This window comes from Neolamprologus brichardi, chromosome 11 (genome assembly GCF_056152115.1).
Source record: "Neolamprologus brichardi isolate AB-2024 chromosome 11, ASM5615211v1, whole genome shotgun sequence".
NCBI classification, from domain to species: Eukaryota; Metazoa; Chordata; class Actinopteri; order Cichliformes; family Cichlidae; genus Neolamprologus; species Neolamprologus brichardi.
Genome location: NC_142114.1, coordinates 18,591,648 through 18,607,950, shown reverse-complemented (window position 1 = coordinate 18,607,950; position 16,303 = coordinate 18,591,648). Strand labels below are relative to the sequence as shown.

Here is a 16,303-nt window from a genome sequence, read left to right as displayed (position 1 = left end):
TGAAGCTTAGGGGCTCTGGCAGCAGAAGACCACACTCCGTGCCACAGAAACAGATGTTACAATGCACACAATCCAAAATAAAGCTTGACTACATAAGACTGGAAAAAGCCTGGTCTGAAGATTCTTGATTTCTGATGCAAAAATTCAGAATTTGGTGTAAACAAGATGAAAACATGGGTCCATCCTATCTTGTCTCAACGGTTTAGGCTGCTGGAGGTTTAATGAGGTGGGAGATATTTTTTTGGGCACATTTCGAGCCGTTTAACACTTTAGTAACAATTGAGCATCATTTAAACACGATCTACTTGAGTATTGTTGCCGACCATGAAAAGACAGTGTCTCCCCCCTCTGATGGCTGCTTCCAGGAAGATAAGACACCATATCCCAAGCTGCAATCATCTCAAACTGGTTTGTCTGTAAAATGGCCTTCACAGTCACCTGATCTCAATCCTGTAGAGCACCTTTGGGATGTGTTGGAATGGGAGGTTCACATCATGGACGTGCAGCCAGTAAATCAGGAGCAACTGTGTGAGGCTATCATTTCAATATAGACAAAAATCCCTGAGGAAGTACATTGTTGAATCTGTACAACAGAGAATTAAGGCAGTTCTGACCCCAGACTTTCTCACCATCTTGTATTTTGTTTGTCTAAATCACCAAAAACTTGGCTTTGTAAGAATATGAACGTCACTCAGTTGGTGAAACATTTTGGTCAAAATCAACCTCATAATGGTGGCACAGCTAAAGTCTGTTTAAAATATAACAATAATTTATCCATCTGATTTTGCTGAGTGTACAGGAGACAGAACAGAGGTAATGAACCAGGACTGCATCACCAGCATGGCTACGAACTCTTATTTTGACAAGCTTTGATAAAATGTCTAAAAGTGTGAGGTTTTTGGGGAAAGTTTAGCAGTAATGTAGTGCAATGCATAGAATTTGCAACAAAAAGGGAATCAAAAAGGCTTCGAATGTCGCTTATTCAATGTCGTTCTTGTTCTATACACAGATCTCGACATGTGAAGTCTCCAGTCTCGGCCAGATAAAGTAACACTCTGCCAGTTAGACATGAGTAATGGAGACACGGAGTAGTGAGCTCTTTGTTTTGGGTTTCTGTTCGTGTGTGCGCGCGTGTGTGTGTGAGAGAGGAAGCTGGGTGTACGCACTGCTACGCTCGGAGTCCTGGAGAGAATGAAGCATGAATTTATCTTCAGTCTTCACAACACTTTAAAGGGTGATACTGTGGAGACTGTGCCAGTGACACAAACAAGGTCATCTGATGGCTTCCTTGAATACAACCTTGCTTTTGTGTGACTCAGGACTGGTGTGAGTAAAGTGCTGATCCCTGTGGGGCCACTGTTTTCTTATTTTCACTGAGGATTCACTCCAAGGGCAGGCTTGAGATGCTTGGCTATAGCAATATGTCCATGGGGATCTGTTTTACTGAAAACATTACCTACAGCTTACTATTACAAAATTACTCAGCACAATATTTGCTCGAGTGGGTGAAACCGCACAGCTTTTCACCCTTACTGAGGCTGCAAACTAATTTGGTATTTAAACTGAGAAAACACAGCACAACTGTGACATTTGCCATCAAATATATGACTGGGAGCTTCAGGTGAAGAGTGGTATTATGCCCTGCTCTTCATCATGGATTTGGGCCATGCACTAGGCATCCAGTTGAAAATCTGTGTGTCACAAAATTCACCCTTACAAGGAAGTGCCAGTCATGTCTGTGGAATCTGATTTTGCTGAGTGTACAGGAAGAAGCAGAAGGAAAGTGCGGATAACTCACTTGGAAACGGAAAGACAGTGGAGTCAGAAAAACAAATTAAATCTGCATCAGTAAGAAACGGAGACCATAAACCATGTGAACAATTGCTGAGGAAGGTGGTGAGTCATGAAGACAGGGAATTGTTAAAGATGAAAACTGCTTCCAGAAACATTTGAATTGTGCATAACACCAGATGACTCATTACGACAGCTCAGCTTCCACCCCCTAAAAAAAACAAAGAAGCACAATTTTAAAAAAAATCTCCTTACTGAGACAGAAACGGGAGCCACAGGAGTCGAAGCTCAAGGATAGAGCAAAAACAAGTAAAAAAAAATGAACATAATAAGGTTGGGTTCATTAGCATGCGACTACACAAAGCTGACATCAGTCATAGCAACAGAATGAAACCTCCACCGGCTCCCTTTTCAGGTCCACTTGGCTCATCAGTCCATAGCAGCTGTAGCATTGCTCATCCTCATGGTGGACAGAGACAAATACTGACTGATTACCGCAGATTGTTCGGGCAAATGAGATTGCCTTCGCCAATAGCAGCCACACAAACCTAGCTGTAAGTGCAGGGGACAAAATGTTACAACAAAACCGTTTTTAACGCATGCACTGCAGCTCTAAACCTTCCTGAAAACAGCTGAATATGAGAACTCAAATGTCTCAAATCAAACTTTTAATCTGCCAGCTGCCGAGTACAAAGTCAGTGTGATGTCCGATTGTGAGGACAGAGCAGGAAAATGTGTGGTGAATTTAAAGCAAGCTAGCGGGCATCATCCATCCTGCCTACTACGTCTACCTAAGAGTTCCCTCACCCACACCAAAGGGAGCATTTTCAGTGTTAAGAATGCATCGAAGTGGACCGTTTCCTGCTGTGCGCTGCATCTGAGTGACCGCTTCAGTCAATGTCCCAGCTTTACTCTCCTGGCTTTGTCTCCTGAGTTTATTTGAGAAAATATCTCAAGTTTTAAACCAGAAACACATTTTCTTCGGACTCTTGGTTGGTTGACATGTGAAACATATTCCAGCCAAAAGATGCATATGTAAATAAGCTTGTACTGTGCAAAAGACTCCTCATTTCTTTACATGTTACTAGGAAAACATGTTTCGATTTAACACAAACTTAAATACATAATAAAAGGCAAACTTTAAGTAGTTTTCAGGAATAGTTCTCCAGGCTTCTTGAAGGACATTCAAAGCTCTTCTTTAGATGTTGGTTGTCGTTTGTTCTGTTCTCTGTCAAAATGCTTTGATAATGATGAGGTCGAAACTCTGGGGAGGCCAGTTCTTCATATAAGCTTTCACTGCATTAACAGGGTGTTTGGGATAATTTTCATAGTGAAAAATAAAGCTGTTGCCAATGAGATGCCTTCTAGATGGTACTGAATTGTGGATCAAACTCTGATCGTAGCTTTTTGCATTCCTAGATCTCCAACATAGCTCATCAGTCACCAGAACCACCGGCTGAAATGCAGCCCAAAACCACGACAGAGCCTCGATTGTCTTTTACAGGCTGTAGGCACTTGCTGTTGTACCTCTCTCCTACATACCTCACCTTTTTCTCCGTGTTTCTCTTAGTTAAGAGTAACTTCTTGACAGCCATCCTTCTATTGATTCCATATCTGATGAGGCTTCAGTGAACAGTAGATGAACCAGCCGGAGGGGCCAGATGAATCTCTCAGGTCCCATGTCTTAAGGACATGACTTTCAAATACTGTTAATCTGCTGTAGATAATATTTTAGACCTTTCATGTCCTCTTTTGTCCTCCACTTGTCCAGTTTCCAAGTTCTCGGCCAATAGTTCTCTGCGAATCACCTTTTTGGTGCAAAAATACTATTTTATGTCAAACTGTTATCTTTTTTATATTTTTTGTGGATTCAACTAAAGAAATGGAGAAAAAAATAATATAAAAATTTTGCAACAGGCTGCTAGAAAAAGTGCCTAAAGACACAATTTAAAATTCTTTGCCAAGTCGTCTGTTATGCGTAGACACAACAGTGGTTCATCCCTTTAGTTCGGTGTGTTTATGAAGGAATGACTCATAGGTCAGCATTAACTGGCTTGGTTTAAAATATTCCTCTGAAAACAGTCAGGTACAAAGACTGCAAAAAAGTCAAAGAAAATCTTTGAACGACTTTCAGAAATCCTGGAGAAGTACTGCTCAAGACCGCTTTGAACTTTACATGAAAATCTGGCTCTCTGGAAACAAAATATAAGGAAATGAGGGGTAGCAAGACTTTTACAGAGAAATGTATTTTATTTTAAATTGAAAAATCATAAAGTCAAGTCTTCTGGCTGTTTTTCCATGTTCCATATTAATGGCTTCCGGTAGAGCTAGACCCTAACCTTATGTTTGTTTGTCAACCCACTACAAGAAACTGTAGCTCTTTGCTGTGCGTCTTCCGCTGATATTCCTGCTGAACTGTCAGATAAAGGCAAAAAAGCACCCCTAGTACAAACAGAGATAACAAATCTTAAACATACATACATCAAAAACACTGTCAAGCACAAAAATCCAGTACTTTTTCCAACACTGTTTTCTTGTCAGTCCTGCTTACTTGAGAAAAGACTCCAATTAACACACATTAATGAACAGATAACGCTCTTTTTCCAAGTTCCCTTTATTCTGAGCCCCTTCTGAAGTTTCAATGCTTTGAGGGCAATGCTTGCCTTTACATTATTTGCATTTTTCCTTGTACTTGTCTAGACTTTAATCCAATTGAAAGCTTGTGAAATATTGAAAAACAGGAACTTTGCAGGTTTGTCTTTTGTCAGTCGTCACAGAAATCAGTAATTGAAACAACATGCAGAGCAGGTAGTCCCAAGACTTGTCTTCATGACTACAGTCCTACAATAAAACCATAATATTTACCTTGGACCGTTCTTGTTATTTTTATTAAAGTTCCTATAATTGCGCTCCAACATTATGGTATCTGCAAAGGCAATCAAAAGGAAATGAGCCTGATCAGATACAGCAACAACACACAGTACAGAAGGAGGTAAACTGCCTGTTCGGTAAGCTCGACACAACAAGAGAGAGTCAAACCAAATCAGAAGAAGATGTTCTCAAAGCTGAAATAAGACAAAGAACAGAGAGCATAACAAAGTCGCACACAAAAAGAAAATGAAGGTTTTGTTAACACCTCTGGCAGTCAACATGATCTACACGGAGTCGGCTGTGTATTATCGTGAGACTCAGAGCGAAGTCTTCTTTCTCAGTTTACAAAGGAAAAACATGTGTTCAGTTTTGTCTGCATTTCTTCTGGGAAAGTGGTTGTGACTGACAGAAACTGGAATACTATTATGCTTCTCGGGGCTCGAAGCCTCGTACTTGTCGGCACATGTAGTTAGACTGTCCTCAGCTCCTTTTCTGCTCTGTTTAATCCACCTGGAATGAGATGAGATCCACTTCACTTTCTAGTGCGTCTCACTTGAAAGCGAAGCAAGCTCATGTGCTGCCTGAAGATTAACCATCACTGCTACTCCGAGGGAAGATTAGTTCTGAGTTTGACCTTAGCTGAAGCATGGCTGTAAGACTCGTGATGAGTATCCAGCAGGCATGAGGGACCATTACCATGTTAATACGATGACCTCGCAGCTGAGTGCATGTGAACCTCTGGCTCTAGTTTGACACCGAAGGTCCTTTAGGGCTGCAGTGTGATGGAGAGCCACAGCCCAATTCTCTGAATTCAATTTGCACAGTCTCACTACCACCTGTCAGAGAACAAGTGAGAAGCAGAGGGGAGGACAGGGTGAAAGGAGAGGCATGTGACGGGACAGTGAGAAAAACAGCCGCAGACTGAAGCAGACAGACAGACAGACAGAAGAACGCCATGAAGGAAAATTCCCACCAGTAATCGAACGAAGAGACTGGCAGAGCAAGCGTGGGACAAAAGCAACTCTTTGCCGCAGGAGGTTGAGAATTATTCATCCGCTGAGAAGCCATTGAAAAGGAGGGAGAGGGAACAAGAGAAGGGATGAAAGGAGTGAGGGAGAGGTGAACTCAAGAGTAGCGGAGAGAAAATGACAGAGAGGAAGAAAAAAAAGATCAGGGCGAACGGGAATGAGCTCAGCTAGACTCAACATTTTGAGTCAATGTGAGGAAATTAACTGGCCTAACCGAGCAATACGGCAGTCTTCAATTCCAGTGAATAAGAGCTGAGGACAACGTAGAGGTCTTCAGATGTTGCAGCACAAAATAAAAAATTTGCACACAAAAGCGCATTAGGATCTGAAAATATGGTGGCCTGGTTAATATAAAGCCTGGGCTTGCTCAAACCACACACACACACACACACACACACACACACACACACACACACACACACACACACACACACACACACACACACACACACACACACACACACACACACACACACACACACACACACACACACACACACACACACACACACTTCTCTGTTAAAAGCCTCAGGCACAGGTTGATACCTCTATCAAACTCTCAGTCCTCCTCCCTCTCAGCAGTGAAAAACAGCCTCAAAAGAACTAAATTACACATCACACAACAGTTTCCTGATGCTAATGCGACCCTACAAACCCCTCGGCGGAAACGGCAAGACACGTCCAACCCACTCAGCGTGGATGTCATTGCAACTCAAATTCATCATACGCAAAGAAGACGTATTGAAAAAGAAAGTAACCTTTGATGTTTAACACAATTTTCTTCCCATGTTCCAACAAGGTTTCAAAACACTTACTTTGCCAGAAGCCATTAGTAATTATTAGTGGCGCTTTGTGCCACAGGAGGCACTGTGTGTGCTAAAAAACACCAAGTGCAATATGAAGATTTGAAAAGTGGTGAGAAAAAAAAAAAACTAAAAAGAAAGAAAGCAAGAGGCAGAGAAGGGAGCACGCTGGCTTTTAAGTTGGTTTCCATCTTTTATGAGGTTCTTTTCCAGCAGCGATAACTTCAGCTTCCACAAGTTGGCAAAGTGTGTAGTTGTTTTTAAATCACAGGATTCACCATCGTCCACTTCTAACTAGACCATCCTAATCATCCAATTCACAAATGACCTTGGCTAATTTTGCAGATTAAACACAGTCTTAAGGTTTTTGGAGAGTATGTAGTGCTGTGTGATCTGATACCAAGTAAATCCAGGGCCAGTATTACCAGTACAGACTTTGAACTTATAGAGGCAGCTTATGTAGGGAAAGCAGTGTGTACTCATGATTAATCATCATCAGTTTGTAAATTCTGAACACATTTTTAATGACCACAAGACACTGTGAGGAGGACAGCACCATGCTGTCGCCTCACAGTAAGAAGGTCCTGGATTCAAATCCACCAGCCTGGGTCCTTCTGTGTTTGTCCCCAAGCCTGTGCACGGTCTCCCACAGTGCACGTTAGGTTAACTGGTGATCCTAAATTGGGTGTGACTGTGAGTGTGAATGGTTCTCGGTCTCAGTGTGACCCCGAATTGGATGAGGTGAAGGAAACTGATAGACAGAGGTGTGGATTTAGGAAAAATGAGACATTTCTTCATGAGGTGACAACAGCTGCTGGTGGCAAAACTTATCAGATCACCAGCTAGACTCTCAAGGGTTTAATTACATTTTAAATAGTGGCGATACCAGGCTGTGACTGACGATACACCTGAAACTGAAGCAAGAGTGAAAGGGCCTTAAATCTGTGTTCTTTCTGATGCCCAGCAGGGGGCGACTCCCCTGGTTGCAAAGCTACGTTGAGCTGAATAAAAGTAAATGGAAAAACCATCCTTGGCTCCCAGGATCTGTGACCTCAGTAAACACCCTCCTAATGCAGCTATGCCCTCAATAACTGTTAAGTATTTTTTTTTTAATAATAATCATGTTGATTGCAGAAATATAGTCCCCACTAAATTCAAAAAGAAGGGAAAAATAGGGTATAATTTACAGTGTGACTGCAGTGTTCCTTGCTTCCACTCATTGCATAAACACTGAGAAGGCATCCTCCAAAATATTTAGCTCAAGGTTATTTTTTTCTTTAGTCCATTCAACTAAAAACAGCACACATTTGTGTATAAAAAGATTCCCTGCTGCTTAAATTGCACATCAAAATTTCACAATGTTATAGGAGTGCAATGGCTAATAACTGGAGCTCTCTTTTAATAAGAGTTTTTTATTATTTTATAAAGTCATAAAACATGTACTAGAGTTGAGAAATTATATATTAGGGAGATATGGCAGTACCTTCTATCTTCTAGATTTCTGTACTTTACCACAGGCTTTCACACACACGTACATTATCACCTTCAAAAATAGGCCACCTGTAATTTTGGAAGTCATGCAGAGGCATTTTTGCAGTTTTCCGAGCTTATATCAGGGACCAAGTAAATGTCTTAGATACTTTGATAAGATACCCTGTGAGATTCTTTGAAGAAAACTTAACCCAAGGGTACTTGCATCCAAGAAGCAACACCGCTATCTAACAAGGGCACCCTTCACTGAAAGAGCAAGCAGATAAATAAGGAGACTCACAGGGACGATAGGAGAAGAGAGAGGCTGAGGGTAAGATGGATGAGCAGAGGAGGAAGATAAATAAAATGTCTAGTGCTGCTTCAAAGGGAATGGTGAGATACAGAAGATGAAGAAGAAAAATTCCATGTTACATGTAGGGAAAGAGACAGATTGCCAGAATGATCAATTAGAGGATCAAAAGTGTGCTCGATGCCAAACGAAGGATGGTGGGGAGGGACACTGGGAGGGGGAGGGCAGTCTGATCTGAGAAAAGGTAGGACTTCAGGGATGTAGATTTGTGAAGAGGAAATCAAATAGATTTGAAAACTCGCTGACAACTAAAGCCCACGAACAGCCCAGATCCCGCTTTGAAGTGTCACCACCCATTACACGATTAATTTGTTTGTCTGACAGCCTTGTTGAGCTCGCTCTGCATGTGACCACACATACACAGATGCAATTGAAAAGTCCAGCTGTCTAGACTTGAAGGGAAATTGGTTTGGGAAAACAGGCTGGACACTGGAGTCCCGCGTTCAATCGGTTTCATTTCCCATTACAGGGGGGATTGTCGAGAGGGAAGGCACGTAACCATGTCATGTCTTTGGACTTAAATGAATTCTTCCACTTGCCTTCCTGTTCAGTCTGTCCAAGCCAATTATGACCAAAGACAGACTTTCTGTTTAATGCATGATCTCTGTGAGAGGTGTCACATAAAAGACAGTTCTTCATTGCCATTGTGCCCTTTCATGTTGTTAAGTAGCCCCTTTAGCGAGAGACAGACCAGGCAACTGTGCCAAATGTGCAGTTCAGTCACTGTTCAAGCTGCGACTCCTTTGAGGTTCAAATTTGCATCCACCTGCTGAAGTCTTTTAACCCAAAACAATGACCCAGATAGTGGATAACAGACTGGAGTCAATGATCAACCAAACCATACATACCAGTGTTCCCATGGCAGAAACTACACCGTGCTTCTATGTTTGCAGAAAAGCCTGCACTGGCACGCAGCAGCGTGTTTTCAATCATAAAACAACAACACTGCAAAACCACTCTTCATTTTTTTTTCTTGTCTTGCACATAAAAAAAACCTTTCCCAGACTTTTGTTGCTGAGTCTTAGACACAAATCAAATAAGAGCCATTCCTTCGAACAATGTTAGACAAATTACTTTGCTGCGTGCATACTTCTCCACAAATCATATTATGCAATTAATGCTGCTTTGTCACGAGCCTGCCAAGAGGAAGACAAATCAATAAAAAGCTGTTCCAAGTCTGTGCGTGAACACTTATACTCACATAACTGGGCCATCCAACTATTTCAAATATCTTGTGTCTTCTTTGCTCAACTGCACAGCTGATAAAAAACTAACTACTCCGAGTCAATGCCTTTCTCGGGACATTGTGGAAGAATCAGCGGCCAGATGCCTACTAGACTGAAATCCAGCAAACATGTGCATCAACACTCAGGGATCCTCCTCACTTTATGCCCCTGCCTTACAGGCAGAGAGGGAGGGACGGAGAAAGGGAAAATGGCATTTTATTGCATTTCTATCTCTACAGCACAAGCACCCCCACCCACTCCTCCCCACCCAGCAGTTTATAACAATGGTGCACCTCCTCTACGCTGGACTGCCTTCTCAGTCTGCTAGCCAACAAACTACCCACATCAGCCATTTTCATGCAGTCAGATAGGTGACTGCCCACTGCACTTCACACCCACTGAAGCCCATTGTTTGACTCCTCCACTAGGTCAACAGCCCCCAGAGAGGCATGCACAAACACACAGGAGCAAGACAACACCACAAACACACGCAATCAAACCCACATTTTCCCTTCTCTTTGTTCTCTGTTATACAGAAATTAACAGAGACAAGATGCTGAAATATACATAATTCTGCACCATCCTGTTGTCAGACAATATGAGAATCACTTGTAACACCACATGACTGATCAGCTATCACCGCCCCCTTTCTTCTGCTTCATGCAAACACAAAATATACATCCTGTTCAAAGTCCACACTTTCCTGCAGCTCGTCCCCAGAGTCTGAAATGTTTCCTTTATCAACACAGATCCGAGTTCCAGGCAACTTTACACTGATTTCTGACTTGGTTCTGGTGACTGATTAGCTCCCCACTGGAGAACCAGAGACCAGGGGTGAGTGAAACCAGAGCTGCCGGTCCCACTCAGGGTCCCCATGTGTTGCTATAAGGTCACAGGGTCAACAGTCTGTGTGATGACCATCAGCTGGATGTCACTAGGTCCTTTTAAATGCTACACGTTTGACTCAGTGCGTCATTACGCCCGCTGCAGTCAGTTTTAAAGCTTCCACATGCCAGCTCAGATTACTTTTCTTTAACTTTTTTTATTAATATTTATTTAAATGTTGTAAATGAGGTGGACTCTGAATAATGACACTCAAGGACTTTCAAAAGAGGAATGACTGTACAACTTAATCAAACCCGTGTAACTGTCTGAGAGTTAGTGGCAATGAGTCTGAGGTCGGGGAACGAGAAAAATCCACACTGAATATAAAAGGCGTGAAAGCAGTGAGGACTCTGAATAACTGGTGTCAGGCACCCACTTTTAAACACGATGTTGCAATAAGTCTAGACCATGATGTACGATGTCAGAATATCTCAGCTACGCAGTCGGCAGCATAAATACCACAATGTATCTGCCACACAAACGCTCAGAGTCCGGGGCGCAACGTTACACCTCATATGCGCTTCCAAGGAGTCCGTGGCCAGCGTCCAGAGCTGCAGCGCTCCCGGATCACAACGAGACATATAGACGCCAAGCCAGCGAGTGAGAGACGCACAGACACACACACAGAGAGACAGACAGACAGCTGGAAATACCCACAGCAATATTATTACAGCCGCTTATTATGGAGCTAAGCGCACGGAGAAGAAACGCACAGAGCAGGTTGGGAGTACTTACCTAAAAGACAGGCAGAAGTGTGCTGTGACAGCGGTCCAAACTTTGGGATGAACTCTGTGGTGAATTGTGCTCAATACAACACGCGTCCACCGAATAATCCAAACTGACCTCCGAGAGCAGCAGCTGAGTTTAGTGAACGACCTCCACCAAAACTCAGAAAACAGCGCAATACTCCGTACGGGCTGCGCGCACCGGCTGATTTCACACCCACAGGCTGACTTTCACTTGAGAGGAATATTTTTCAGCCTGTGGTTAATGGAGGGGGGGATAATAAGATAAAGGGGGGAAAACACGCAAAGTGTCTCTGCTTCTCGGACCTTCTCTGATTCTGCGTCCTCTCTCAGCCGCTCCTCCACAGTCCGGGCTCAGCAGACGGGCCAGCAGGCGCCACCAGGTGCTCATTTACATAACTGCACCGGCTGTGTCCAATCACAGCCGCGAGCAAGGTGTCTGATTAAATATTCCAGCAGGCAACTCGACCAATCAGCGCCTCCCGTGGGAGGGCGCTGTGGCCTCAACGACGGTGTAAAATGAAATCCAAAGTGAAGTCTTCGGGGCCAGTGGGAGTTTCAGCGTTACAGCAACACAGAGATCTGGGGGATATTAGCTTACCCACGATACAGCTGCAGGCAAGACGGTTTCACCTTGTTAACCCTTTGCTTGTCAGAACAGGCTTTCCTGCTGCTATGAAACTGATTTTGTTTTAAAGAAAATAAACTTGTAAACTCTTTAAATAATCTGTTCTTCCTCTTCACAGATGGTCAGGCCCATTTAATGTAGACCCAGGACTCTGCCTCGGTATTTACCTCTCTATTACAGAGTATTGGTGGTGTAACTGTATACCATTACTGGCTCTGGGCTATAATGACTCAGATTGGAGGGTTTGCAGTAAAACACAGCACTGAACTTGAATCAGGATATTTGTTGATGTGGGACCTTGAGGCAAAGCAGGAGGGAAGAGTGAATTCATGTTTGAAAAAGGGCCACATGTGTGCCCGTTTATGCTTAATAACATCGAAAAACTGAACAAGTCCGACTCAGAGAGGCTGAAACAAAGGTTGTAAAGCAGCTACAGTATGTGCTGGTACTTGCCCAAGAGTGAGAGTGGGGAAACTTTAGCTGGTGCTCAATCAGCAGGCACAGACAATAAAGGTCATTTAACAGACTCCAAGCTCCACCTTGGATCAACAGATAAAGGGAACATGGATACATTCTCTGCTGTCTAATGTTCCCTTGCACTTGTAGTTTAAACTTGCAAATGAGCTTTTTGTCTTGAAGAAGCTGTAAAGGCTGCGTAGATTCATACCATACAGTAAAAAAAAATCAACTCAAATATTCAAAACACAGAGAGAGAATATCTCTTCAAGCTAAAAAATAATAATAATAATAAAAATAAGCGTAAAACAGCAGTTCCTCAAACAGCCAGTTGAAGCTGGGTAAATATTGGACCCTTTCGTATTGATCTGGTACCAAGTAAAGACATTACCGATACTTTTAACATATAAATGCAGCTTATTAATTATGAGATGAATCATCATCGATTTGAAATTCTGAACCCATTTTAATGACAACTGTGATTTTTATTTTATTATTTTATTATTTATTGGGCTACATTTTGAACTTACAGAATAGAAACCAAGTATTGAACTTTATGTGCTAGTATCAATCCGATGCCAATACCAGTGTCGCTATCGATGCTATCAATATTTGGATTCATATGCATCTCTACTGTACATTAGTCGAATGCTGATTGGTTGACAAGTCTGGTGGGAGTGACAGCGGAGTTGACCAGGAATGGGAGAAGCGTGAAAAAATAAACATCAAACATCTTATCTGGGAGCTATTAGCACATGTTTTTGATACTGCCCCCATCTGAAAGTAGTCGCTCTCTGCAGGTAGAGGTCTGCCAGCGTGCTAGCATTGCTGAACCATATTTTCTCAGTCTTTAAATCTGACGTCATTAGCCGTTCCAGGTCCAAACTCTGCTTTAGGTCCCAAAGTCAAACGAACACTGTGGCATCACTGAGAGTTACAAACTGTCTAAATTCTTTCAGCTGTTCAGCTCACAGCACGACAACAGCATATAGCACAGACGTTAAGGCGGCGAGGCGTGATTGGGGGTGCCGCTCAGGTGAGTCCGCCTCCCCTGCAGCGGCACTGCAGACCACACCCCTGCTGTATCCCAATTCAGGGTCTGCACGCTTGAAGTACGCGTTTCAAGTGCGATTGCGTCACCGCCACGCGACGACGGCTGTCCCAATTCGAAGTGTACTTCAAATGCATACTCCAAATGCGCCGTCGATTTCCCCAAATATCAAGCGTGGTCCGTGCACGCTTCGTGGTCCCATATATCCCACAATTCATAGCGTGGCGGTGGGTGTGGATAATTTTGCCGCAAAATACGGCAGAAGGGAGCGGCCAAGAGTGAACTGTCAAAAGTAAGTACTGAACATGACGTCACTTAATTATGTGCGAATGTTTAATAACGAAGAACATTAAAACATTGCTGTTGGCCACATGTTGGCAAAGTTGTGTGACATTAGTGATGTTTGTACTTACAGCGTTAACTTGGTTTTAAAGCCTATATATATATATATATATATATATATATATATATATATATATATATATATATATATATATCATAATAATCTGACAATAATATAATATTGGCCATATTATATTTACATTACCACAGTGAGATTATTTTAGTCTCATGAACAACATTAGCTAATTGTTATTTACTAACTAATCTTAAATGACTGTTCAGTACAGAAATGAAGCCCAACAATCATGTTTTACAGTCCCGTGGCCTCAGCCTCAGATACTCAACTAATCAAAGTGATGTCATCACAAAACATTTTTCTCCTTCATTTCTGTCAAACAAAGCTGTATGTAACATTTCTTGCAGTTAGTATCATGGTTGCTAGGCAACCTGAACAGCGCAACGAAGGGCTAGACCGTCCCATTTCACAAGCCTCTCACTTCCGCACTTCTGGTACTTATAGTAGGCGCTGTATGTAGTACGAGTAGTGCGTGTACTTCAAGCGTGCAGACCCTAAATTGGGACACAGCCCCCGGCACACACATTAACCAGGTAAAATACATATTTAGGCAGAATTTTGCCAATATCTATTTTTCTTTCTTTTTTTAGCAGCATAGTGCTTTTTTCCAATTGTTTTTTAAAAGTCAGGTCAAGGCTCCAAAAGTCCAAAGGAGATATAAGGGTGGCGGCTCACAACAGTTTTTGTTTGCTACATGGATCATTTTAGTTCAGCTGGGTGTCTTTCCTTTCGTTATATTTCTTTAAGAGTTCAAAATGTGTTAATTACATAAATAAAATGTAATTTTCTCTGTAGCACTTCATGGATTTCATAAGCAACACACCTTAGTTGTTCACACAAAGCATAAAGGTAAAAAAAAACCCCAATATATACAGTGTTATCTTCATTTTAGATGTCAAATAGTATTTGCGGCTCCCAGTGTTTTCTTTTGCGTGGAAACCAGGTCCAAATGGCTCTTTGGGTGTTGAAGGTTCCTGACCCCTGGGATAGACTATCACGTAAAAATGGCGAATGCTACAGCCAGGATGAACATGTTTACTGCCCGGTACCAAAAGTGTTTTATTCTCTCTGGATAATCTCCCTTTAATTTTATTTTATAAATCAACCACTTTGATGTTATTAAAGGTTCAGATCAGAGGCTTGGCAACTGTGGATTACTTTTTAATGCTAGCACAGTTAGCTGTATGTGGTAGCTTCTGCTAAGCTAAATCTTTGCTAATTTGTAGTGGTGCTGCAATTATCTGACAAATAAAATGGCTTGCTGTGCAGTTAATTGTACCGACAGCCTGTAAAAGAAGTTCGTGCTTCTGTCTGGGTGAGGGGAAATTCTAGTATTTTATTATCCTGGTACTTAGTCATAATTAGCAGGTACAGTATGTGTGTCTGTACAGCTTGATAAACAAGCTTGTTAGTGTTAGCTTGTAATTTAACAGTCCACGCTTTTGTTCCAGTAATAATAGTAAGAAGAAGAAAAAGAAGTACCGTCATCATCACTCCTGGCTTAAAAAACCACAATACTTACAGCCAATGTTACAAATGAGCAAACTGAACACTTTCTAGCTCCATGATGTGAATCTCCTATTTCATCACATCCCAAAGGGTCTCTGTTGGACTGAGATCTGGTGATTGTAGATTGTGATGTTTAAATGAAATGAACCAAAGTGGAAGCCAAGAATGTTTTTCATTTTTTCTATGTTGTTCAATTTTGATGACCTTCTGCTACTTGAAGCCTCGGTTTCATGTTTGTAGGTAGGTTACAGGAGTGGGACAGAGTGTGGTCTTCTTCTGCTGCTGTAGCCCTTCTGCTTCAAACTGTTGTGTATTCAGAGATGTTCTTCTGCAATAGCTTGGCTGTAACCAGCTGCTGCCTTCCTACAAGCTACTTCCCTTTCTCCTCTGACCTTTGGCATCAACAAGTCATTTTCGCCCACCGAATTGCTGCTCAATGGTTGTTTTCTCTTTTTCAGACAATTCTCTGTAAACTAGAGATGTTTGTGTGGGAAGATCCTGGTAGATCATCAGGTTCTGAAATACTACCAGCCTGTCTGGCCCCAACAACTATACCACATGTAAAGTCACTCAAATCGCCTTTCTCCCCCATTCTGTTGCTCAGTTTGAACGAGTCATCTTGACCACCTTTGCAGACTGATAGATTATTTGCACTAACAAGCAGGTGTACCTAATGAAGTGGTCAGTGAGTGTATATATGATTAGACGCAGGGATTAAGATACAAATAAATGACATGAGCCTCACGTGTATGCTCACAGCCACAAATACTTTCTAATTTCTCACTCGGCTTTCTGAACATTGCTTAATCTTGAACTTTCCTGTGTCTGCTTCATTCGTGCCACCTTTCCCACCTCTACCCCTCCATCCTTCCCCCTTCACCCTCACCTCCTCCCTCTCTGCTTCTGCCTCAGACTTTAGACCGGCTTTCATCTGGCCTCATTCTCCCTGCATATCATTAACATTCTCTCATCGCTTTTCAATTGAAAGCTAAAACCAAACTAAGACTCTCCTCTTTCTCTGTGTTTAACATTGAAACTTTCCACTCGCAGT

General features: G+C 42.2%; 1 protein-coding gene across 4 annotated transcripts in view; it reads right to left on the bottom strand.

Annotated features, from left to right (window-relative positions):
• Positions 1-11,279, bottom strand: part of ddr1 (discoidin domain receptor tyrosine kinase 1) — a 48,501-nt gene extending 37,222 nt beyond the window's left edge. For all 4 annotated transcript variants that reach the window (XM_006802832.3, XM_087848267.1, XM_035913041.2 and 1 more), the window contains exon 1: positions 11,180-11,279. The gene's annotated coding sequence lies outside the window, so the exon portion shown is untranslated. The remainder of the gene's footprint in view (positions 1-11,179) is intronic.
• Positions 11,280-16,303: the final 5,024 nt, after the last annotated feature.